At 30.8% G+C, this 25,577-nt stretch overlaps 1 protein-coding gene across 8 annotated transcripts in view; it reads left to right on the plus strand.

Moving 5' to 3' along the window:
- Positions 1-25,577, plus strand: part of Dgk (diacyl glycerol kinase 1) — a 464,938-nt gene that overhangs the window by 365,668 nt on the left and 73,693 nt on the right. The window lies entirely within an intron of this gene.

A 25,577-nucleotide genomic window follows, 5' to 3' on the forward strand; every position in this document is an offset into this window, starting at 1 on the left:
ATTTGTATCTTTAGGAAACGAATGAAATTTTTATTAAAATACTCCCGTTTCTCTGAATTTTTTTTATTTAAGTTAAGTCATAGTTTAAATTCCAAAAAATCAAAGCCCTAAACTGGTTTTTGAATAGAGTAATAATGAACCATTATACACTTTCCAAGTAAGTTTTTTTTTAAATACATATTAAATTATTTCACAGATTTATGGACAAAAATTTTAATTTATATCTATTGTTAAAAAATTACACCTCAAAAAATTATTTTTATCATTGTTTGAAATGTTCTTTTAAGAAGTGCATGGGAAACATAATTCCAGAAAACAGTTATAAATCAAATACCAAGCAATTCGATTGTTTATCAATCACTCATTTATTTCCGCTTAACATATTCCTAAATCAAATTATTTTTTTCTTTTCTACCCTAACCTCGTCGATTTTTTAATACCTGGGAAACTTTGAGCTCTGTACCCTTAAAATTGTTTACATATATTAATATAAATTCCAATTCTGTCCCTAAATGCATTCTTTTCTGATAACCTTCTATTATCCTATATCAGAACTAAGGAAATGAACAGATGGTCAACCAATCAGGGAACAATATGTCTTCACTTCCTTTCAATCTGATGTATGACGTCATTACCTCTAACTACGTAATATCCAATCAACTATCGAAAAATCTCGGTTTCTCTCTTCTTCCAAGTAAGAAGAAAACGAAAGAGTCTCCTAATCCTCGGTTTTATACGATCGATATTATTCTTTTTAGGTTTTGTTGGAATGAAGATTAGGTAAAGAAACCATAAAAGTAAAACACATTTCTGTTGATCCAATAGCAAAACGAGGAAATCGTATTGGTGCAATTTTCTTCTACGACGCAGCGTCTTCGGTTTAATGGCTTAACTATTATTAGTTAGATGTCTTCCTAATCTAGTAGGAAGTTGAAAACCCCTATGATTAATTTAGTTAATAGGATCAATTTAAATGTGAGGCGCAAAAATTGAATTTCTTAATTTAAATTGCATCCCATATGGGAACTTTTAATGGTTACATTACTTTAACGAAGTTAGTAATCGCAAACCCGTTAAATTCTCTATGGTATAATTATACTGTTAGTCCTTAACTGCATCCTTATTATATTTTCATCATGAGGACTCAGGAATAAAGCTTAAGCATTTTATTTAAGAGAAATTTATCTGCATTGAGGTAGTGTATACTGCACTTGGTTTTAAAACTACGTAAATTTTAAGATGGCAATTATTTGAACTTTGCGCTGTTTTCACTTTGATCAAAATAATTGGCGTTACATTTTATGCAATATGATTCATAAATATTAAACTACATGAAAAAATGATTCACTATTATTAAATTTAATCAAAATTAATAAAAAAATTTCATTAAAAAATTTATAAGTAAAAATATATGGTATGATAGTTTTATATAATCCTCACTATAAGGCGGACACTTTTCATTGCATTTTTCTCTTATAAGAATAATAGAATGCTCTTTACTTTAAAATACGATTATATTTACTTTGAAAAAAATAAAACTCTTTTCATTAATGAAATCGAACACTTTATATTTCAGAAATAAATAAACAATCAGGCAGTATTTGAATAATGGAACAATCACAATGAAGAGGTTTCATTTCTAGTTTAAAATTAAGTATACGATTTTCACTTTAAAATGAAATATTTTTTACACTGAAAATTAGAGAATAAAAATGAATTTCATCCAATCACAATGAAAAGGGATCATTTACAGTTTGAAAGTAACATAACACTTTTCACTGTGAAATTGGATAATTTCCATTTTAAAAATTTTAAAACACTTAGCAAAATGATCAGGAGGAATCATTTACAGTTTCAAATTAACCGAACACTTTTCACTCTGAAATGGAATAATTTCCACTTTAAAAATTATGAAACACTTATCACAATAAAAAGGGATCATTTTCAGTTTGAAATTAACAGAGCATTTTTCATTATAAGATGGGATAATTTTCACCTTAAAAATTATAGAACACTTATCTCTATAAAAAGGGATCATTTTCAGCTTGAAATTAACAGGACATTTTCACTCTGAAATGAGATAATTTTTTTTTGAAAATAATAGAAACCAGTGACAGTTTTAAATTACTTTATTATAGGAGAAATAACATGTATGCTAGAATGGTTTGTTCAATCAATTATTTTTTATGGAAAAACATTCAAATTGTAGTTCCCTTTCTGTACTTTTAGAATACTAAAAATCTGACGGCAATTATTTGTATTACTATAAAAAAAATTTCCTACATTGTTTCTAAATTTTAAACTAACTGGAAAGGTTATTGATAATCAAATTTCAAGAAATAAAAATTAAATTTATGGATTAAAGTATTCAAATAAAATTTTATGTGATTTTTAGTATAAATTTTCATGCTATTGCGAGGTATACCACGTAGAGTATTTTAAATTTAAAATTATATGATATCAAATGTATCTGATTTAAAGAGCAAATTAGTTGAATTATGACGCTAAAGACTCATTTGACATTAAATTTCAAATTCCTGTTTCAAAGAGTAAAACATTTAAGTTTAAAATTTATGACATTCGATTTACAGCGTTCCCTATTTACGGGACATCAAATTTGTAGAATCAGATTTATAGCGCTTAGCATTTGAATTAGTGCAGGGCATCCAATTTGAAATATCAAGTTTCAATGGAAAACATTTAAATTAAAGTTTGCGAGATATTAAATTTGTGTATGGTATTTATAAAACAAAGTGTTTACATTGAATTTTCTGTGAACTAAAATTTGAAGTATCATTCTAAGGTATTTGAATTAAAACTTAGGTGATATCAAGTTTGAAGTATCAGATTTATAGTGCAAAATAGTATCAGATTTATAGTGAAAATTTTAATTGAAGTTCTATGTACTAAGCATAAACTATTCAAACAACAAAATATTTAATAAAAATTCTATGTTTAACCTTTTTCTCGCGAAATATACAATGCCATTGTGAAATTTTAAGTTTAATAGGCTTACGTGCTTACTTTTAGCAAACAGGAAATATTAAAACAAAAATGTTCTATATTTTCTTATTAGAAATCATAGAAGCCTTAAGTTATAAGAAAAAATTAGGCCTAAAAAGGAAATGAATACAAGAAACTCATTCAGCTACAAACTGGAATCGAGATCTATGGATGTCTCATGTTGCAAAATATAATCATGGCTTAGCTTATAATGAGTTAGCATGTAATCTTCCATTCGGGCAAAACAAAATTTCTTCTCTGATTTCTTCCATTCATCTTCTCAGCTTCTTTTTTTCTTCTTCTTTATTTATTTCGAATCTCAATCAATAAAGTGATGCGTAAAGCAGTTGTGCAAATAGCAAAAAAAGTACTTTTCCATTAGAAATTCAAGTATCTTTGAATAAATTTTCTATTTCAAAAGTAATATTCCTTGTGGGGCTAAGCTACCGACCAAGTCAACCATCATCACCTATTCAAAGGTAACTCCAGATAGAAGCTAGTTAACATGTCTCACATTCTAGGGAATTGGAATTGAATAATTGTAGATATATATATATATATATATATATATATATATATATATATATATATATATATATATATATATATATATATATATATATATATATATATATCTACAATTATTATTATCACCTTTTTACTAATTGTTTCTCATAGATGGCAGCACTAATATTTTACCTAAACATTTTTTTCTTCTTCTTCGATCAAATGTTTTTTTTTTTAAATTTTATTATATTCGATTCAAGCTATAAGCAATATTTTACATCTTCGCGATTTTTGTTAACTGTTTTATTATTGTACTTTTAAACCTAAACCGCGTTTTAATTCACGCCGGTAAGTTTGATTTCCTATTACATTTTTCTTTTATTTCATGATTTTTTTCAAAATAAGGTTTTTTGCGATATCGACACATATAAAGAATAATTTTTATCTTAGGATAATTATTCTTTATTCAGAAATATCGCATTATTTATGGCAATTAGATGTGTCTTGACAACGACTATTTGCTTATACCATTCTTGTTTCTCTACCATTTAGTCTTTTATTTTTATTTTATTCATGTTTTTCATGTTAATTTGTGTATATATATATATATATATATATATATATATATAACGTCGTTGCCGAGTGGAAGGATTAAAACAGGTCATAGGTCGGGAAGGAGCGTACAAAATTTATTTATTAATTATTAGACAAGAGCAGTCATGAGAGTGAGTGAAAGTGCACACGAAAAGTTGTGCTCCTTGGTTATATGTTAGGGAAAATCTTGCAAAGTAAAATCCGTAAAATGTCTTAATTTAGGGAAAGAGGGAAATCTTAGTAGTTGCTATTGGTTTATGAAATAGATCGAACGTTTCCCACACAAGAGCAAAGGGAAAAATGTCCTGCTCTTAATTAAATGCATACTTGAGCCAAAAATAGATTTAAGAACAGGATGTGGCTTTTAAAAGTGTGAGAAAGTATTTCGTTTAGAATAATTAATTAGGATGAAGTTTTATAAAAGAAACTAACATAAAAAGATTAATTGAAGCTTTTTATGTTACATCCCCCTTCGCCAAAATTGTCTAATTAGAATCCAAAAATTTTGAAATTATCCATTTGCAAAATCTTCCCTATGGTAGAAGTACAAATAAAATAACCAAATTTGTAATGGTAACAATATATAAAAGTAATATAACTTATAAAACATTTACATATGTTCTCATTGTAAAAATTTTAACACAATTAAAAATCTGTAGTAGCATCATCAGCTAATTTAAAATTTTCCTTTTCAACAGTTTTTTTGACTTAACAGTTTTTTCAGATTCAAAAGTCTTTTGTTTAAAAATCAAAACACAGCTTTTTCACTATAAGAAGTATTCTTCATAAAAAAAATATTTAAGTTAACTCTTCAATCAAGATGACAAAAATTTATAAACATGTGTTAGAAATGTATAATTTAAAATGTAAAACACAAAATACAAAAAAAAGTTATACAGGAAAAATTTCAATCTGAAATTAGATTTGAGTATTGTTTACCTTGTTTGAAAACAAAATAAAAAAAATGACACAGTGGTTGTTATTGTCAAGTCCAAGATTTTAGTATTGTCTTTATTTCACTTTATTTACCTTTCATTTTTTGTCACTTTAATAGCAAAATATTTGGATTTTTTTTTTTTTCGTTTCTATCTTTCTTTTTTCTTGGACATAAATATTTCTTTTTCTTTTCAAAATTTTAGTTTGGATATTTTTTAAAGTAATTTTTGTGCATAGATCTTAATTGAAAATTTAATTTGTCACAATTGTTAGGGAATTCAAATATTTTCATTTCTATTTCTAACGTGTTTTAGAAGTGAATTTGGTTACTAATACTTTTCAATTTGTGTTTGATCATTTTCCTATCTGTATGCTGGAATTGTCACTCAGCAATAAGAGACTTTGTTTATTTATGGACATATCTGAGCTATGAACTAATTACCAACGTTGAACTAAAGCATTAATGTCTGGTTTCACATTTCAATTTAAATTCTAACAAGTATTTTATTCATTTTTCCAAACTATTTGTATTAGTTTTAACATTTCTTGATTTAATTTTTGCCACACCGTAATTGCATTCATATATCAAAATTGAATTTCAATAATTACTGCAGTTGCATTACGAAGAGAAAAAAATTTAAATGGCATTTTCATCTTAATCCTAAACACTACAGTAAAACAAAAACATAAATTCAACTAATCAATAAATCATAGAAGCTGTAACATATAAAACAATAAATTTGAAAATAATTTCTCGAGACAATTCTTATGACAATCAATTCACTGAAAATAAATATTTCAAGAAAAAAAATTTCAACAGTAAATACGATTAATATTTAAAAAATAATTGCTTCAATTGAAACATCAAGAATGAAAAAAAATTAAAATAATAATCAATAAAAATTCAAAAAATTGTTTTATGAGAATTGTAAAAAAAAATAAACACAAAAGGATACATGAAAAAGTTCGAATTAGTCCAAGATATTTTGAAAATCACAACATCAGAGATGAGAGTGCGTTGAAATTCCGTGAACACAATTCCAAAACCAAAGACGAGAGCTGCTAGGGAAAAAATTTGTTTCTTCGTTAAGATGAATCGTAAATTAACATTGAATGGAGAAATTGAAGCTTATTTTTCTTTGAGTTCTGAGTAGGTGGGAGAGGAATGTCAAACATCTAAGGCAGTGCTTTCCAAACTTTTTGTACCTGCGCCCCCCCCTCTTTGGAAAAAAAATTTGTTGTGCCCCCCTTAATTTTTCTAGCAATCCAATTTCATAAACACTCATCTGATATTGTAATTTATTTAATGGGCTACAAAATAATATACAATATTATGTATAAAAATACATAAAAAATAATTATCTGTTTTAAGAAATAATAATATAATGTAATAAAAACAAATCTTAGAAAAGTACAAAAAATAGAATACAACATTATAAAAATTTAATGTGAAGGGTGAGCTTGTTTTTCAGCACAAATTTTGTCAAACCGTGGTATCATTGAAGATATCGCGGTTCTCAGTTCCTTTTCAATCTTTAAGCAAGATCGATACTTTGTCTTTAAGACAGCTACTGCAGAAAACCCAGTTTCACATAAGTAAGATGTTACAAAGGGCAATAAAATTTCTAAAGCTTTATTTGTTAAAGTAGGAAACTCGTCCTTTACTCGTAACCAAAACGTGACAATATTATTTTCGTGTTGAAACATCTGCTTTAATGTGCTGTCACTAGATAAGTCAATTATCATTTCCTGCTCTGCTGTCGTAAGGCCAAAATCATCATATTTTTCAATCACAAACGGGTTTCTAATCCATTCATATTTGGACATGTCAAGATCTTTAAAGTAAAACGAGAATTGCTCCCTTAAACTGGTCAAGTGTTTATAATTAAAAACTTTACTTTCTTCTATTTCATCTGCAAGACAGGTAATTTTAAAAGTGGGAAACATGTCAAAGTTATTATTTTTCAAACTTATTATCCACAGTTCCAATTTTCTCATAAATGCAGTAACCTTGTCTTTCTGGACAAAAGCATGAATTTGAGGCCCTTGCATTGATTTATTTAAAGTACTGAGTCTTAGAAAAATATCCACTAAATACGCAAGTTTTACAAGGAATTTCGTGTCATAAAACAAGTTTGCTTCATCTCTATTATTATCAGTAAGGAATATGGCGATCTCTTCTTTTAGCTCAAACACCCTTTGAAGTACTTTGGAACGAGAAAGCCAACGTGCCTCACAATAATATAGAAGTGATGTATATTCTGAACCCATGTCATTACACAATTTTGCGAAAAGCCTTCCTCTTAATGGGCTATTTTTGATAAAATTTACAACTCTTATAATAACTTGAAATACTGTTAGTAAATCTTCACCCATATCTCTTGAAACAAGTGATTGTCTATGAATCATGCAATGCGTCCAACTTGCCCGAGGAGCCACCTTTCGAACTAGTGCCTGTAGACCAGCGTTTTTTCCTGCCATAGATGGAGCTCCATCTGTGCATAGTCCAACACAGTTCTCCCACAGAATGTTATATTCATTGAAAAATTTATCAATCATATTAAAAACTTCACTTGCTGTAGTATTGCCTTCAATAGGGTTACAGAATAACATGTCTTCTCTAACATCAGTTTCCACAACAAATCTTACATATGTAATCAAGTGTGCATCCTTAAGAACATCTGTAGCCTCATCTACTTGCAACGCGGAAGAAGATAGTTTTACTTTTTCTATTAATTGATCGCAAAGATCTTCAGATATATCGGATATTCGTCTTCCCACCGTATTATCTGCAAGTGGAATGATTTTAAGTTGATCAGCATATGATTCACCTAGCATCGTAGCTACCATGTCAATAGCTGCAGGTAGCACTAAAGTTTCTCCTATTACATGGGGTTTTTTGCATTTAGCAATTCTATAAGAAACCTTATAAGACGCAAGTAATGCTTTTTGTGTAACAGACATGGTCTTTGAAAACATTTCTTTTTGTTTATTTAAATTCTCCAATTTTCTTTGGAAAAATTCTATTGTCTTGCCAACGTGATCTGCAATGTACGTTTTCGAGATGCCGTTTTAATTTATTTGGTTTCATGCTGTCTGAGGCCAAAGTATTCAGACACAGCAAACACATTGGTCGTTCTTGGCCATTAATGACTTTACATGTAAATCCAAATGATAAGTACATTGGATCATATTTTCTACATTTAGGTTTACTATTTTGCGAAGATGTTCCGCTATTTTTGTTACCTCTTCTTTTGCCGTCTGCTTCTGCTTCATTCAATTTTCTTTTCAACCCAGTTACGTATTTATCCATCTAAAAGGGTTATTATTTTAAATCAAATAAAAATACTTTATAACAGTTTTGAAATTTACCTCAATATTAATTTAGAAGTGTACCAAAGCGAGTTTGTAGACAATCTGCGTGGAAACGGTCGAGTTTAACCAACGTTTCTTAACGAAATGCCGCGTGTCTGTTCTCGTCTGGGCGCACGCATCCAGGTGTAGTCGCGTCGTCCGAGTTTGAAAAACCCCGCAGTCGCGCGCAATTGATGATAGTTCCACACCAGATGTAATGAGCGCTAACGTCATCGAATTAACGACGGCCTTGGCTCATAAGCCTTGTTGGGGCCTGCTGCCTGCTTCTGTTTACTGAAGTTTGGCGGGAGTAACCCCGAGAATACCCGGGATGATCCGAGTGCTTGTCTAGTGTTTCCTCGCGCTCGGCTCCAAACGGGAAAGCAAGATGTTTTCGTTCCAGCAAGAGTATGGATGGATTTTTTAGCATTTATACCCGAGAAATTCGCGGCGAGGATTGTGGATTACGTATAACCGTTTTTCTGGTTAATTTTTTTGACACATATTCGACTTTTTTGGTTTGTATTCGAAAATGATATTTTGGAATCAGCTGCGTGCCCCCCCCCTGCAATAGTCTCGCGCCCCCCTAGGGGGGCGCGCCCCACAGTTTGGAACACACTGATCTAAGGAGACCATCGTAAACCATTCCGGGGTGGGAAAACAATTCATCGACGATAAGATCCAGCTCAGCACTTAAGAGTGGCAAAATCAATGCTTTCTCAAAAGGATAGGGTTTCAATAAAAACATTTTAATTATCAGTAGGAGTTCGATGCAGTTTTTCTTTTTAGTCCAAGGAAAGAAATTAAAGCTCAGCTTTCTAGTAGTCTCAGGAACGTAGACAAAATATGCAGCATAGACATATGGAAAACCGATGATCGTTTAGTTCCACTGTGCGTAGGTATCATTTATAATAAACAAAAAGTTTTGAAGAGTTTATTTTTTGATGAAGATACTAGATGAATTAATTATTGCCATAAGTTGAAGAAGAATTTGACTGCTTATTTACTAAATGTCCATTTGAAAAAATGATTTGAAGTTATTCCATATTTTTGATGTACCCTCTTCCGAAGTTGATTTATTTAATTTCAAATGAGATATTAAATATCTTTAATGTACCGTACGAACTGTACCCCTTCCCGATCGTTAAATCCTGGCGACTTATAACGTCGTTGTCGAGTGGAAGGATTAAAACAGGTCATAGGTCGGGAAGGAGCGTACAAAATTTATTTATTAATTATTAGACAAGAGCAGTCATGAGAGTGAGTGAAAGTGCACACGAAAAGTTGCTCTCCTTGGTTATATGTTAGGGAAAATCTTGCAAAGTAAAATCCGTAAAATGTCTTAATTTAGGGAAAGAGGGAAATCTTAGTAGTTGCTATTGGTTTATGAAATAGATCGAACGTTTCCCACACAAAAGCAAAGGGAAAAATGTCCTGCTCTTAATTAAATGCATACTTGAGCCAAAAATAGATTTAAGAACAGGATGTGGCTTTTAAAAGTGTGAGAAAGTATTTCGTTTAGAATAATTAATTAGGATGAAGTTTTATAAAAGAAACTAACATAAAAAGATTAATTGAAGCTTTTTATGTTACATATATATATATATACTAAAGATTATAAATTAGTAATATTCTAACTGGAAAATTTATACAGAATACTAAAGACCATAGTTGTCTAAAAAATGACGGATGATTTGATTTAAAAAACCAATTAAAAAAATGTTCAACTATAAAAAAAATCTAAAAGTCACATTTTTTTTAAAACAATTTCGAGTTGAATTTCTTTAAAATGTCTCATAGAAGATTTGTCAGCAGTTTTAGATTATGTTTCCTGCTTGTTAAAAACATATTATAATAAACCAGGCTAGCTCTCTATGTTATTTTTATAACATTTTAATTAATATAAAAAATACAAACACAACACTAACAAATATCAAACAACATTTTCGTACTACATATACACATCTACTTGTAAACAAAACGTTCTACAGAAGAATCCGAGAGGATCATGGGTGAAGTTTTTCCTAGCTCCCTCTTTCGGGCAAACCAGGCATTACATCCTCCCCCTCTGTTTTAATTAGCGTCTCGCTTTTAAAACAGCATTTTTCTTCGGTCTTCCTCTTTTTCGCAGAGGAGCAATTGGAGTAGTCTCCATTTCAACGAACGGTCTTAATGCCGAAACATGGTAAGTTCCTATAGGTGTCTTAGGACTGTCCAAACTGGCCACCTCGTATGAAACTGGTGATCTTTGAGTTAGGATCACATAAGGGCCGTCGCGTTTTGGCATAAATTTTGCTGTTTTTTTGTTGTGAGCTCTGCTAATTGGATGTAAAGCAACCCAAACCTTTTGGCCAGGAGTAAAATACAGTTTTTTACGGTTCCGGTCATAATAAGTCTTTCTCTGGTCCTGTTTCATTTCAACGCGTTCCTTAACAGTCTTAGAGATTGAGGCCAATCTCTTCAAGTACGGCGTAATTTCCGGAACAAAGTTATCATTGTCCAGAACAGCTTTTAGATCGTAGGCTACATCATCAATTGTCCTCAATTCACGCCCAAACTGCAAATATGCAGCAGTATGTCCAGTTGTATCTGATTTAGAAGAATTAAGAGCGAAACGAATGCTTGGTAGTTTTTCAGACCAAGAATCATGTGAATCTCCCACAAGGATAGCAAGACGAGGTTTTAAGTCTCGATTTTTTCTTTCGACTGGATTTGCTTGTGGATGGTAAAGTGGAGTTAGGATTTGATCAATGTCCAGTGTACAACAAACCTGTTGCAGCACAGCACTAACAAATTGTGGGCCATTATCACTAATTAATTTCCTTGGGATTCCGTACCTCAGGAAAACTTCTTCAATAAGTTTAGTTGCACACTCATGTGCAGTGGCTGAGACAAGAGAAAACAGTTCCACCCATTTAGTTGCGCAATCTTCAATAATAAAGATCCACTTGTGGCCTTCTTTACTTTCTGGTAACGGTCCAAATAAATCTATACTCAAAGTCTCGAATCGTTGAGCGTACGCCGGAGTTCTTAGGAGTCCAGAAGGTTTTTGATTGGTTGCTTTGAAACGACAGCATTCAGGACATTTCTTGACATAATTTTCAATATAAGATCTCATGCCGGTCCAATAGTATCTCTGAGAAATACGTTGGTAAGTTCCTTTCTCTCCAAAATGACCAGCAGTAGGAGAATCGTGATGCAATTTCATGATAGTTTCTCTTTCTTGGGAAGGTATTACAAGTTGAGCTTCTTCTGCATCGGAGTCTGGGGCATATCTATAGAGTATCCCTTGATTCATCAAATTTCCTTTATCTGACCAGTTCACAAAATCTTCATCCTTCTTATTATTTTCAAAACATTCGATTATTTTCTTAATATTTTCATCCTTTAGCTGAGCATCACGAATGCTAGCAGGACTTCTTGATGGCATATCTACGCTCACAAAATTACAGATTTCTGTATTGTTTACTTCAGTATCACAGACAGGTCGAGACAACATATCAGCTACTACATTCGATTTTCCAGGAAAATATTCGATCTTTAGGTTATAAGGTTGAATTTTCAAGGACCAGCGGGCTAATCTTCCAGACGGTGACTTTAAATTCATCAACCACTTTAATGGTTGATGGTCTGTCGCTACAGTGATTTCTTGGCCTTCTATATAACCGCGGAATTTATCAAGCGCCCACACGACAGCTAATGCTTCTCTTTCTGTGGTTGAGTAATTTCTTTCAGCTGCTGTGAGAAGTCGACTGGCATATTCTATAGGATGTTCATTTGTCTTATCCTCTCCTTGTAAAAGCACTGCCCCTAAGGCATAGTTACTAGCATCAGTTCTTAAGATGAATGGTTTCTTACAATCAGCTTGTTTCAATACAGGAGGAGTAACAAGACATTTCTTGAGAGTTTCAAAAGCTTGTTGTTCTGCTTTTCCCCAATTCCAAATGGCTCTCTTCTTTGTTAGATAACTGAGTGGCCGCGAAATATCAGCAAAGTTCGGGATAAAACGTCGATACCACGAGCAAGATTGTAAAAAGGATTGCACTTGCTTTACATTTTTCGGTTGGGGTATATTGTTTATAGCTTCCACTTTAGCAGGATCAAGTTCTAATCCATTAGGCGTTATCCAGTGTCCCAAGTACTTTACTTTTTCGCAAGCAAAGTGGCATTTCTCTCGTTTAGCATTCAGCTTAAATTCGATGAGCCTCTCAAACACTGCTTGAAGATCGGAGAGATGGTTCTCAAAAGTGTCTGACAAAACAAATATGTCATCAAGATAAGATAAAGCTAATATATCCTTCAAGCCTCTTCTGAAACGATCAATCAACCTTTGGAATGTGGCTGGAGCATTTCGTAGACCAAACGGCATCCTTAAGTACCGGAAAGTTCCATAGGGACAAACAAATGCTGTTTTATCCTGATCTGGTGGATAAACTGCAATTTGGTGATAACCAGATCTAAGGTCTAATGTTGACATATAAGGTGTATGCTTAGCCTCATGCAATAATTCATCCATTAATGGTAAAGGATATGTATCTGGTACAGTGAGGGAATTAAGTTTGCGGTAATCGATACATAACCTCATGCTACCATCCGGTTTAGGCACAAGAACCACAGGTGAAGCGTATGGTGACTCGCATTCTTCAATGACACCTTGAGCCAAGAGATTGTCTAGTTCTTTCCTGAGAATTTCTTTTTTAACAGGCGTCATTCTGTATGGTGGCGTTGCAACAGGAGGATTATTTCCCGTCTCAATATGATGTTCGGCGAATGGAGTAACTTCTCCCCCTAGTTGAAAGCATCTTTCATACTTTTTAAGAAGAGCATTAATTTGATTTCTTTGATCAGGCGTAAGACCTTTTCCTTCATCCTTACGCAAAGCAAATTGGTTAACTTCAACCTTCGCTACAGGAATGCGTTCAGTGGATTCGCAATCCTCAACTAGTGAATACCTTTTCTTAGGATTATCACCAAAATACCAAGACTTGGTTGATGCTGCTAATACTATATTAGCCTTCTTTAAAAAATTTATACCCATCAAGGTTCTGTTACCTTTAGCTTCAGGTAAAACTATAAATTCTGTTTCAATAATTCTACCTTCAATAGTTACTGGCAGTACAGCTGACAAAGTTTCTCTAGATTGGGTCACACCATCAGCTAATGTAACATTATGAGTGTGCTTTTTCAATGCTACTTGATTTTCCTTGAATAGTTCAAACATGCGTTCACCTGCAATACAACGGTTTGCTCCTGTGTCTGCACAGACATATACCTCCTTATTGCAGATCGTAATAGGTATATTCGGAGTTGACCCGGTCGAAGTATTACAACTATAGAGCATTACCTTCCTTGCTTCAACAGTTTCTTTCTGTTCTGCAACGGAACAATTAGGGCATTTCTTTCTTATAAACCCTGGTTTTCCACAACCATAACAAGATATCTTCGATTCTTTATTCGAGGAAAACTCGTTTCTTTTTACTGCATAATTAGGCTTATTTAATTTCGAGTAACTATCCTGAGATAAGATTTCTCTCTTACTTTTAACAGCAGTATCCTTCCTTACATAAGTGGATCTAAGGTTGTCGTAGGCGTCAAGCTTATCAGCTAAAGTATCTGGCGAGTTTAATTGTTCCCACTCATCCAACAGATGTTCCTTGCAATCAGGAGGAACTCTTCTTTTTATTTGATCCGCAATGATCAGATTCTGAAGATCCTTAAAAGTGGTAACATTCAGCTCATTCAACCAATTCTCGAAATAAGCTCTCAGTTCAAAATAATGATCACGCCAGGTGCTTTCTTTTTGCTTGCGATGAGCAAAAAATAATTGCCTAAATTTCTCGGAACTCAATTTGAAACGCTTGAGAAGCAAATCTTTTACATAGTTAAAATTTGAAGCATTTTCTTCAGACTCACGGGCTATGAGGGTAGAAATCGAACTTGGTATCAGACTTAACAGGTGGGAAACCCAAAGTTGCTCAGGCACTTTTGCCAACTTTAGCTGCCTTTCCAGCAATATCAGAAATAGGGTAATATCATCAGTTTCGGCTTTAAATGGAGGCAGTAACTTTTGAATATCTACTCTGGTCTCAGAATAAGACGTCGGATGTACTACGCTTCCAGTCTCCGCACCTTTAGGTTCTGTAGCTTGCAGTTTGAGTTTTTCCAACTCAAAATTCATTTCCATCTTTTGTTTTTCTAACTCGAATTCTTGTTGTCTACGTTTCTCTTCCAATTCGGTGTCTGCCTTACGTTGTTCTTCCTCACGTAATTCAACTATATTTTTGACCAGTGAATTTACGAAGACCTCGTCTTTAAACAGAGGGGAGGATTTTATAAGCTCGCGCAATTTTGCAACTTTCATGGTTGGTAGAACGTCCAATTCCATCTCAAGTGCTACCTGATATAAAATATCCTTACGCGCCTTGTCAATTTCAGACATTTTGACAAAAAAAATTATTTTCCCTAAAAATCCTCTAATAACAACATGAGAAAAAGACTAAAAATTCGTTAAAACTTACCTTCACCCATGAGCTTTGTTAACTATTTCAATACATGATATAAAACATTCAGTGCCTAAAATAATATTTACTTTTCACTAATAAAAGGTGAAATTTATACCACTCATTAAGATATTTAACAAACTTAATTTCAAATTAACACCTTAATTAATATTCATTTAAATATTAATTACCATATAAAATATATAATTTTGTGCATTATATAACAGTTCACACTTTTATCTTGAGATAATAAACTACTAAATCTTTATAGCAATAAAACAGTACTCATAATAAAATTAATTCTTAAACAAATTAAAATATCAATACCAATAATGAACAAATATAATACCAATAATATCAATACCAACAATATAAATACCAATCATCTACAAAATAATACCAATAATAGCAATACCAACAATATAAATACCAATCATCTACAAAATAATACCAATAATATCAATACCAACAATATAAATAAAATCAATAGCAATAATCTACAAAATAAATTTCCTTTAAAAATTAGTGTTCTTTTAAATATTCAAAACAAAGCATCAAAAACATTACGTCATCATTCAAAAGAACAAACCGCAAATTTTTATTTAATAGATATATCTTCTTTCTTTTCTCCTGAAAAAAAAAGAACCTATCTTCCTTTTTTTTTTTTTTTTTTTTTTTTTTTACTTTGCTTTGGTTTGGCCGGCCGGCCCAAAATTTAAATATTTAACATTACTTGCATATTTTAATAATTGTAGGTTTGATTCTGCATTAATTTCTGCAGGTTTGATTCTGCATCATTATTTTCGAAATCCCCGCTTCGGATTTCTAATTCGGAAATACCTAACTTATTGAACGTATTCACATTGTAGAACTTCATAAGAGCAACAGATTTAGGTATACGTTTACCTATCTTTGGTATTTCGACGAAAACTATTTTGAAAACGAATCATGACGAAAACGAAAGCGATGCAAATTTGCACTACATCACTATTTTCGGTTCTTGACCGAAGGCATAAAAATGACGACTTCGGGCCCCATAGGTGGGCCGCCACTATAATAAACCAGGCTAGCTCTCTATGTTATTTTTATAACATTTTAATTAATATAAAAAATACAAACACAACACTAACAAATATCAAACAACATTTTCGTACTACATATACACATCTACTTGTAAACAAAACGTTCTACAGAAGAATCCGAGAGGATCATGGGTGAAGTTTTTCCTAGCTCCCTCTTTCGGGCAAACCAGGCATTACAATATTCAAAATAATTCCTGTATTAAAAAATTATTTCAACTGATCCCCTTACGTAAAACTATTAATAATTTGAGAAACGATCTAAAAGTCTCAAAATATTTACTTTAAAATGAGGTTAAAAATGCTTATCTACACCATCATGAACCTCCAACACTTAAATTTTTTTCTGGTTGCATTATTTTTCCGAAAATGAGGTATTTCGTAATAAAGACTAATTAATCTATGAAGAGTAATTATAATCTACGATAATAATTACTCTTCATAATACAACGATACCTAAAAAAAAAGAAATAATATTGTAATTGTAAGTTAGTCAAGAAGGAAAGTAAAACAAAGAAGGAAACAAAGGAAAATAAAAAAAATCATGTAGAATAGATTGACTAAACTAACAGTAACAGTTTGTAAAGGAGAAAATAGAGTCAGCTTTTAGCATGGAAAGATTTAATAAAATTTATGGGAATTTAAAGATTAGTGCTGCCTTCTATATTTGGAAGAATGTTAAAACCATTTGTCCAGAATAAGAAATAAAGTTAAAAAAGTTAAATAAATCAAAACAAAAAAGATTTAAACTGAAAATAAAGTAAAATAAGATTAGTATTTTTAAACCTTTCAAAGAACAACCTTAAAGCTCATTATTTGAATAATTCTAAAGTTAAAAAAAAAAATTACTGGTTTTTCTTTATTCATAGGGTGACTGTTTATAAGTCAGAGTCTATATACATGAGTAAAAAGCCGGTTATCGACTTCACCTTATCAACCGTTTGTCAATTCATATATATTCTAGAGGGCTCCGCCCCCTGCTCGCTACAGCTCTCCAACCCCCGATAATTGCTACGCTATTACATTTTTGTTTGCTTCGCGAACAAAATTAAAGTCGTTTTCCTGGAGATTATCTGGCAATTTTTTTACACCAACATCACAAAGAGAGAATATGATAGGATTGTAAAATCTCAGAGGTGCTTATTATCAGCATTATAAGCTTATATAAAGCAATTTTAATACAAACAATATTATAAACTTATATAAAGCGAAGAAACAATATTATTAAACACATTACTATAGGGCATTAGCAGGAAATCAATTTCTGATTTCGAAGCACGCGTGGCAGAGCCTAATTCAAATCATTGATGATCTTATAGGATGCCGGAAGCTCCCTATATGGTGCTTCATCCCCCCCCCAGTAATTTAAATTTTAAACTGAAAAAAATTGAAACCTTATGAAAAAAGAACTTTAAAATATGCCAAGCAAATTAAAACATGTAATATTAATAAGCTGATGCTGAGTAATATTTCAAGCAAATACCATGTCAAGTAATTGCCCAATTAACTTCAATACTGTCAACTGACAAAATATTTTAGTTTCAATCAGACAAAAAGCAAATTATATAATAGAAACATATGTAACTGAAATTCGACAAATTAAATTAAGCAATTTAATTTTTTTCTCATACTGAATACTAATAAAAAAACAAATATGAAATGAAATAATTATGTTATCGATGATCAATAAACATTTTTGCCTGATATGTTATAAAAAAGAAGGTGAAAACAATAAAGTTAAAAATTATTTACAATAGATCTCTGAATATTCACAAAACCTAGATATGTACATTTTTCATTAATTTTTCTTTTCACATTATTTTGTGTATCAATGATTTGCACTTTTATGCTTTATTTAAGAAATATCTCAAACATATATGAACTGTTAATTAACATTTCCGGCTGAACGATTTTTTGAAAGTAAGTAAGAAACAACTAAAAGTAAGGAAAATTAAAACCTCCTTATATACAACATTTTTTATCAATTTCTTTTCCATAATATTCGCTTTCATTTAAACATCTTGACTCTCAACGTTTCTTCGCCGCGCATTCCACTGTCGCGTATTGATAGCACTACGATTATTTTCCCGGTAATTTTGTGCTGCTAAATTATGTTCAGCTATATGTCGCTGTTGATATCGCGTAAGATATTCACGGTGATCTATTTTTTACATAAGATATAAGTATTTTAAAGTAAACTCTGTTCAATATATTTTGATAATTTGGAATGTAAATATTTTTCTGATAGAGTGTTAATTCGTGCTTCCAATAACTCTACCCGATTTATCAAAGCTATTAAAATATATTGTAATTCTGAAATAAATAACTGCGTTCTATCAAAACAAACATTTTATTATAAAACTTTAAAACAACTATCTTTTTACATTGCCCCTCAAAATTATTAATAAACACTGGATAATATTGCGTTAATGAAGCTTTTATCTAATGACATCATAAAAATCGTGTGCATAAAGTTTAGTTCATTATAATAATCATATATAATCGTTCGCATAAATAATCGTCTGGTCTTCTTATAGCTTTACGTAACGTGTGAGATTTGTTTGTTTTTTTGGAATGGCGATGTTATAATTTTGTTGTTGAGTTAATAAATCTTCCTTTTTATAAACGTAATAGTAGAGTTTTCTTAATTATTTGATTTGAAGGCCTTTGAGTTTTATTTGAGGTCAGTTTGTATTTTCTAGTTTTTGGCAGCATTATTAAAAATTATCACCTTTCACACACATGCGTTCTCAATTTTAAATGGCTGTCTTGTGCGTTACTAACCAGAAGCCTTCTGTGATTGGCTGTGTGTTATCATTCCACTCTCTTCTTATATATAAAGATATATATATATATATATATATATATATATATATATATATATATATATATATATATATATACAGTTCCTGGCAAAATTATTAGACGCAGTGTAAGATTTTATGCAAAATCTTAATTATTAGGTGATACTCTACAACTTTAGTGCTTTTTCGCGGCTGAAACCGGTTTACGCTTGTTCATGTTCGTGTATTGATTGGTTAACACATTGCAATGCAATACGTTAAAAATAAATAGAAATGGGAAGTATATAAAAAATCTCATCGATAAAAACCCATTACATTTATGTTTATGTATAAGAGTATTGCATACAAACTCGTGCAAAACCATGCAATTATTAAAACACTACAGTGCGTCTAATAATTTGGTCTAATTATCATAATATACTAATATAATACCTGACATAATAAATATTTATATAATATAATTCTATATTTATAATATGATTCTATATTTATATAATATATCATCTAATTTATCCAATTGTCGAATTTATATTGTATATCGTCTCATTTCAGCAATTTATACACGAACGTAAACAAGAACAAACCGATTTCAGTCGCGTAAAAACAATAAAGCTGTATAGTATCAGGCCTAAAGAGAGGGCTAGTTCACTCCGCTCTTAGAGCTGAAGCTACGATTTCCCTCCTCATGACGTCACTGTGTCCACAGATCTCGGAGATCGCAAGCAAAGATATTATGATAACTTTGCATCTTTCTCTTTGTAAAAATAAGTTAGACTTTTTCTAGCTTTCAAACTTTACGTAATTAACACATTATTTCCGTTCATAAACATAGTTCAAAAAAAACTTTCTTGGTTATTATATTAAAAAAAATACCATTTTAAACTTATAAAAATGTTTTGCTAGTTGGTGAAAATGACACTATAAATACTTTATTTTAAAAAGTTCAGTTTTAACTTTAACTATTAAGAAAAATGAAGGCATATATCGACACTTTTTTTATCTACATATTCTTTTATAAGGATAAGTTAAGTTAAATTTAGAATCCCTGATTTTAAAATATGTCGTTAATAGCAATTTGTTCATACTTAATCATTAGGAAACATCAACCTTAAACGCTAATTACTGAAACAAAATAATAATTTAGGTTCATAATGACATCAGAAATTTTACAATTGTTTATAGACATTTAAATTTACGATGATATAATATATAGATATTTAAATTGAAGAGAATATAATTTTTAAAAAAAATCATAAATATTTAGAATAACTACATTAAAAAATATGTTATGAAATTAGGAGAATTTCAACTATATACTATATATTTTATTTATACTTTTTACTTACATTTTAATTTTCTTTGACTTTATCTATTTTTTAATTCTTTTCACCTGCCTTTCTTTATGAAGTAACGAGGCTGTTTCTATTTAGATAATGAATTTTTATAAAAGTTCTTTACGACAGAATAAACGTATTGCGGTTTTATATTAACTGTGTCATTTCGGAATCCATTCTTTACATAGTTGTTCATTTACTTTAGGGAACACGCGAAAAATTATACTTTTTCCTTTTGTTTTTATATCAGAATTTTTGCAAGTTGCAATCGCGCAAACTGGCATTTCGATAATAGTTTTAAATTCTTGTAAATTCACAGCAAAAACAGAGGAAAGTCATTATAGAAAATAACAAATGTCTTAGAATATCTCGCAAAAAGAAATGATCCAATATTAGTTAGAACTAGTAAGGCCAAACGCTCCGTTCTTGAAGTAAAAGTGCGGGCTTTGCGCCAAAGTGACGTCACTAGAGTGACGTCGGAGGATCGGCGCGGCAAGAGATACTTCAAAGGAGTGAACCAGCCCTTCTATTCTCTTTAGCCCTGGTATAGTATCATCTGATAATTGAGATTTTGCATGTAATCTTATAGTGCTTCTCTGAAATTTGGCCAGGGATATATATATATATATATATATATATATATATATATATATATATATATATATATATATATATATATATATATATATATATATATATATATATATATATATATATATATATATATATATATATATATATTGAAAAATCGAAAAAAGATGTATACATAAAAACAATGTTAAACGAATTCATCTGAACACCTTCATAAATATCCAACACTTAAAAGCTGAGCACGTAAAAAAGGTACAAAAAAGAATGTTTTATTGCTATCTGTGCAGACATATATATATCTCTTGACTGAGAATGGACAGGGAGACTTACTAACGGAAGACAAGACCTTCACTGAGGCGTGTCCTCTGAAGATCAATGAGTAGCTGGGGAGGGGAATGGAGCTTAGTTTTGTCCAAGTGGAAGATTACAAGCAACCCCTTGATTGGGTTTTCAGCAACATGTCTTCTCCAACAGATTACAGCCCATTGATCTTCATCAGAATCTTGTTTCTGTTATAGAGAGTCAATGTGGGCTTTCTTCTTCCCTCATCCACCTCTCTGTTGACCTCTGCAGCGGATGAAGTTTAATGAAGGGGATAAGGATTGGGGTTTTTGTTTTCATGGGGTTAAATCCCTACCGTATTTCTCAGGTAAAGTGGCTCATTTTAAGAGGAATGCCTCTCGTTAGGGAACTTTGGAACAATGGAACAGTTTTAAGTAGTCTCGAGATAATGAATCTTTCAAGCTCCGCATAAGGGAAATTTCTACTGGTTTGAACTCTTTAGAGCTAAATCACAAATTGGCAAAACCTGGATTGTTTGCTAGAGCACTATTGTTGTTAGTTATTATTTTCTGCTTTCACTAAGCTGACAAAATAAAATAAAATAGTTTTAGAAATTAAAACAATGACACGAATACTTAATAAACGTGATCATATGTCTAAAACTTAAAGAGAGAGTGAAACTTGAAATCGAACTTTTATATTTTTGATTCTGGAAACCTATTTTTCTTGTGTGCCTTCTACATACATACAAGATATCTTATGAAACGAATTTCATAAAAAAAATCTTCAATATTTTGGTGATGTTAATTAAAACAAAAATGAAATATTTAAAAAATAACAGTCTGACAAAAGAAAAAAAAATTTCCAAATTTAGTACAGAAAAATAAGAATTTGGCCAGGGAACTTAAAGGAACCATTTTTCACCCTCTACCCTTGATGTTATTTTAATTTTGATTTGCAGGATCATTAAAATTGACGTCACAGTACATAGGGTGTTCTGTTCTTATAATGCCCTTGCTGTTCTAACAACGTTCAGGACATACAGTTTTAATATTCAATATTTTACTCAAGTAAAACACAAACAGGTATTTAAAAGTGAAATTCAAAATCTTAAGGTACGATGATTCCTATATCCCACCTATTTAGAGCTAGCATAAAAATTTTGAACTTAATAAGTCGTTGTTCTGTCCTTCTTACAATCCTAACCAGTTAAAATTAGAGTAGCTGCAAATTAAATTAATATGACAAAGAAAGTGATCCTGATGACTTTAACTTCTCCTTTAAAATTATCATAAATCGTCAGATTTTAGATTTTTTTTTTACTTACTTAAATTTTACTTTATATGTGGGAGGAAGTAACAGCTTTTTGTTTATAAATGGATTATTAGAATACATGTTAAATGTTATGTGTAAAAACAGTATGTATGTATTTATTCGCGAAGTACTCTAATCTTCAATTTATAATCAGCTAAATAATTTCTTAAAATCTTTTTACAATGTAGTTTTCTTTTAAGGATAGTAATTCTTTTTTTGAAAATTGCTTTTCCGAAAATTCCTATTTTATAAATTTGAAAATTGCAAAACTCACCTATAGTTCTTAAAATAACTGTGAGTTTATGTTACGATATTTTTCAGTTAAATATTAATTTTAATTAGTTGCAAATTACCATCAGAAAATAGACTAACTATTATCTTAAACCAGGTCGTTATCTAGCGAAGTTTCAAAATGAGTCGAAAATTTGTTCTGTAGATGGAGCAATATTTGTTCAACAGCATTAATCAATGCTTTATGCAGCATATGTGAATATTCATAGTGAAATATCTGCACATTTGTTCTTTAATTTTCCTTAAACTGCACCATGTTACTTCTTCGAAAAAGGGAGTTAATTTAAAAACACTGTTTAATAGTTTTCTTCAGTTTGCAGAGCCCACTGTTGACAAACTTCTTAATTAATTTTGAAATTTAGTGAGTATAAATTTCTCTAGTTTTTTAATTAAGACTCAATGCAACGTACATTTTTAGCAACTTTTATTTAGTTGATTTTTTAAATCATCAGTCACTTTTTGGACAACAGTGGGCTTTTATATTTCCCATACTAACTTTGTGTATTTCAATACTTTGAGTACTTCACAAACAAGCTTGTTCCCATAGATATGAAGTTGAATACTGCCCCATTTGGAGCCTGAACAAAGTTAGAATGAAAAAAAGGCAAAAACAAGGTTTACAGTGAAAGTTTTTTATAAAAAAAAAATTTTTTTTGTTAAGTTTTCTGCTTGCCTTAATTCAATATTTAAGGTAACAAGCTCGTCAGACTAATAGTTCGACTATTGTTAAAAAAAAGGATAAATTACTTAACCTTTTTATACCAACCAAATGAAAATGGAAATACAACCTTTGCCGTGAGGTTGCCTGCTATTTGTGAATAATTTAGATGTCGGAGGGTTAATATGTATTTTTAATTTGCTTTCCTATACACTTTTCAAAAAAATATATTACATCAATTCGAATTTAGTTTCATTCAGTTCGTCGAAAATGCACATGTAACAATAACTCACTATTTTTGGATTGGATTGCAGTATTTAAGTTTCTGCGCTTCATCTTTCCAAAACTCAATGCTCGAGGGTGTGTACCGTGCAGCCTTTTACCATTTGCTTAGAGGATGGTACTTAATTACATTTTACTATAGTTTATATGAAGTAAGAACTCCCCTAGCCATTCGTCTGGACCCGTGGCGGTGACTATGGTAACGAGGTATAACTATTTCAATCAGGGGTGTGGGGTCATTGTTTAGGACAGGTTTTGGCACTGGTCGGAGAGAGAAATCTTCAGTTTATTGTGTTAGCCCTAGAGTAAAGAGAAGCTTACATCCCTGGAATGCGCTATTCTTATTTCCATAACAGCAGATGGCCTCAGACTTTGTAGCGGGGGGAGTTCTTACCGTAGACAAACTATAGGTAGGTTTGTTTTGTCAGGTTTGAATAATATTTTTCTGTACTATAAGAGCGAATTCACTAAACAAAATGCTTAAATAAATGTTTATTTTTTTGTGAATCTTAAATAAACATTTGTGTAAGCTAGTGAAAATTAAAACCTTGCAACATTCTATATACAATTAATCTACAAAATTATTCTTTACCTGAAGCAGTTTTGATGTGGAATCCTCGAATGCTAACTTCAGAAAAGAAACAGTAATATTTTCTTCCTATATTGTGCATACTTCTTTTGCGATATTATCTTAACAGTCTTTTAATTTATAAATTGTTTTAAGAGTATCGAGCAAAGCTTAAACGATTTTTAACTATCCGAACAGTATTCACCACAAAACTCTTATTTAATAGAATCGAATTATCTTCACTACTGCGTTTTTTTTTACTAATTAAATTACATTATTAACAACCTATGAATTATAATTTCGTAAATCCATTAGTAATATCCAATTAGTTCAAAAAGGTAAGCCTTAATCAATTTCCCATTAACAATAAAAATACATTCTAGTAAAAGATTCCTTTTTATTTTCTTATCTTCATAATAATGTAAAATTCAAATACAAGTTTTATGTATTTTTCATGTTACTTGATTCTTTTTAAACTAAAGCTGTGATAGACAATTTTTTCCGAAAGCAATTAAAATCTTGAAAATATGTTTTTTGATATCTTTATAAAACATCAATATACTTCACTTTTCGAAAAATTAGAGCATTCGAGACGTCCATGTTATAGCTGAATTTAATTAATAAGAAACAAAACGTCATAAGTCTCCTTTATTAATCGAGTTTGTCTTGGCGAATAACCTTCTTAATTAGTGAATATAAGATTCTTCAAAAGAAGAGAAAATTAATATGGTTGAAAAAAATTTCGTTTTTAATTTACGGAATGAGAATACGGAATGAAAATAAAGAAGAAAATAGCACCGAAATTTTTATCGCTTTTGAAATTTCTAAGCTTAAGCTTTTCTTTTAACATTTTTTCAATAGTTTGATATGCATTAAGTAAAGACTTGTTCTTTTAATGTTCAGATAAAGACATTATCAAAAAGAATTAACTGCGCACATAAAGTTAAAATGCATAGATTTAGTTTTTTTTTTAAAAAAGACTTTTGATCATTTGGATAAACTCGGTATAATTTTATTCATTTTGCAATTTAACACTCTTCATTAATATGTTCGTCATTAAAAGTATTGATTTTAGTAAATATGATGTAAAAGCTACCTTACACTATAAAAATTTATCAAAATTGTTTATTTAAAATGTACAGTTTAATGTACGTTAAATGTAAAATTTTAAAAGCGCAATATATAACAGGAGTCACGTAAATACCGCGGCAAACCTCTAGGGAAGTTAGGGCACATTCTATGCGTATTTCCATCCCATCCATGCACATGCAAAATAACCCATTCCCGGAAATGTCGTCGTAGGCCACTAGGGGCGCTTTCGAACAGGTCATAATAGGAAAGAGCCTCTATCCGCTTATGACGACATTTCCGAGTATGGGTTCCTATGCAGTTTTAAACATGATGATGTGCCTTAAGTCCCTTTGAAGTTTCTCGCAACATTTACGCGACCCCTGTTATATATAAGGACCCTTGTTATAAT

Source organism: Parasteatoda tepidariorum, chromosome 3 (genome assembly GCF_982258835.1).
Source record: "Parasteatoda tepidariorum strain Cologne lab strain chromosome 3, Ptep-v5.0, whole genome shotgun sequence".
In the NCBI taxonomy this organism is placed as follows: domain Eukaryota; kingdom Metazoa; phylum Arthropoda; class Arachnida; order Araneae; family Theridiidae; genus Parasteatoda; species Parasteatoda tepidariorum.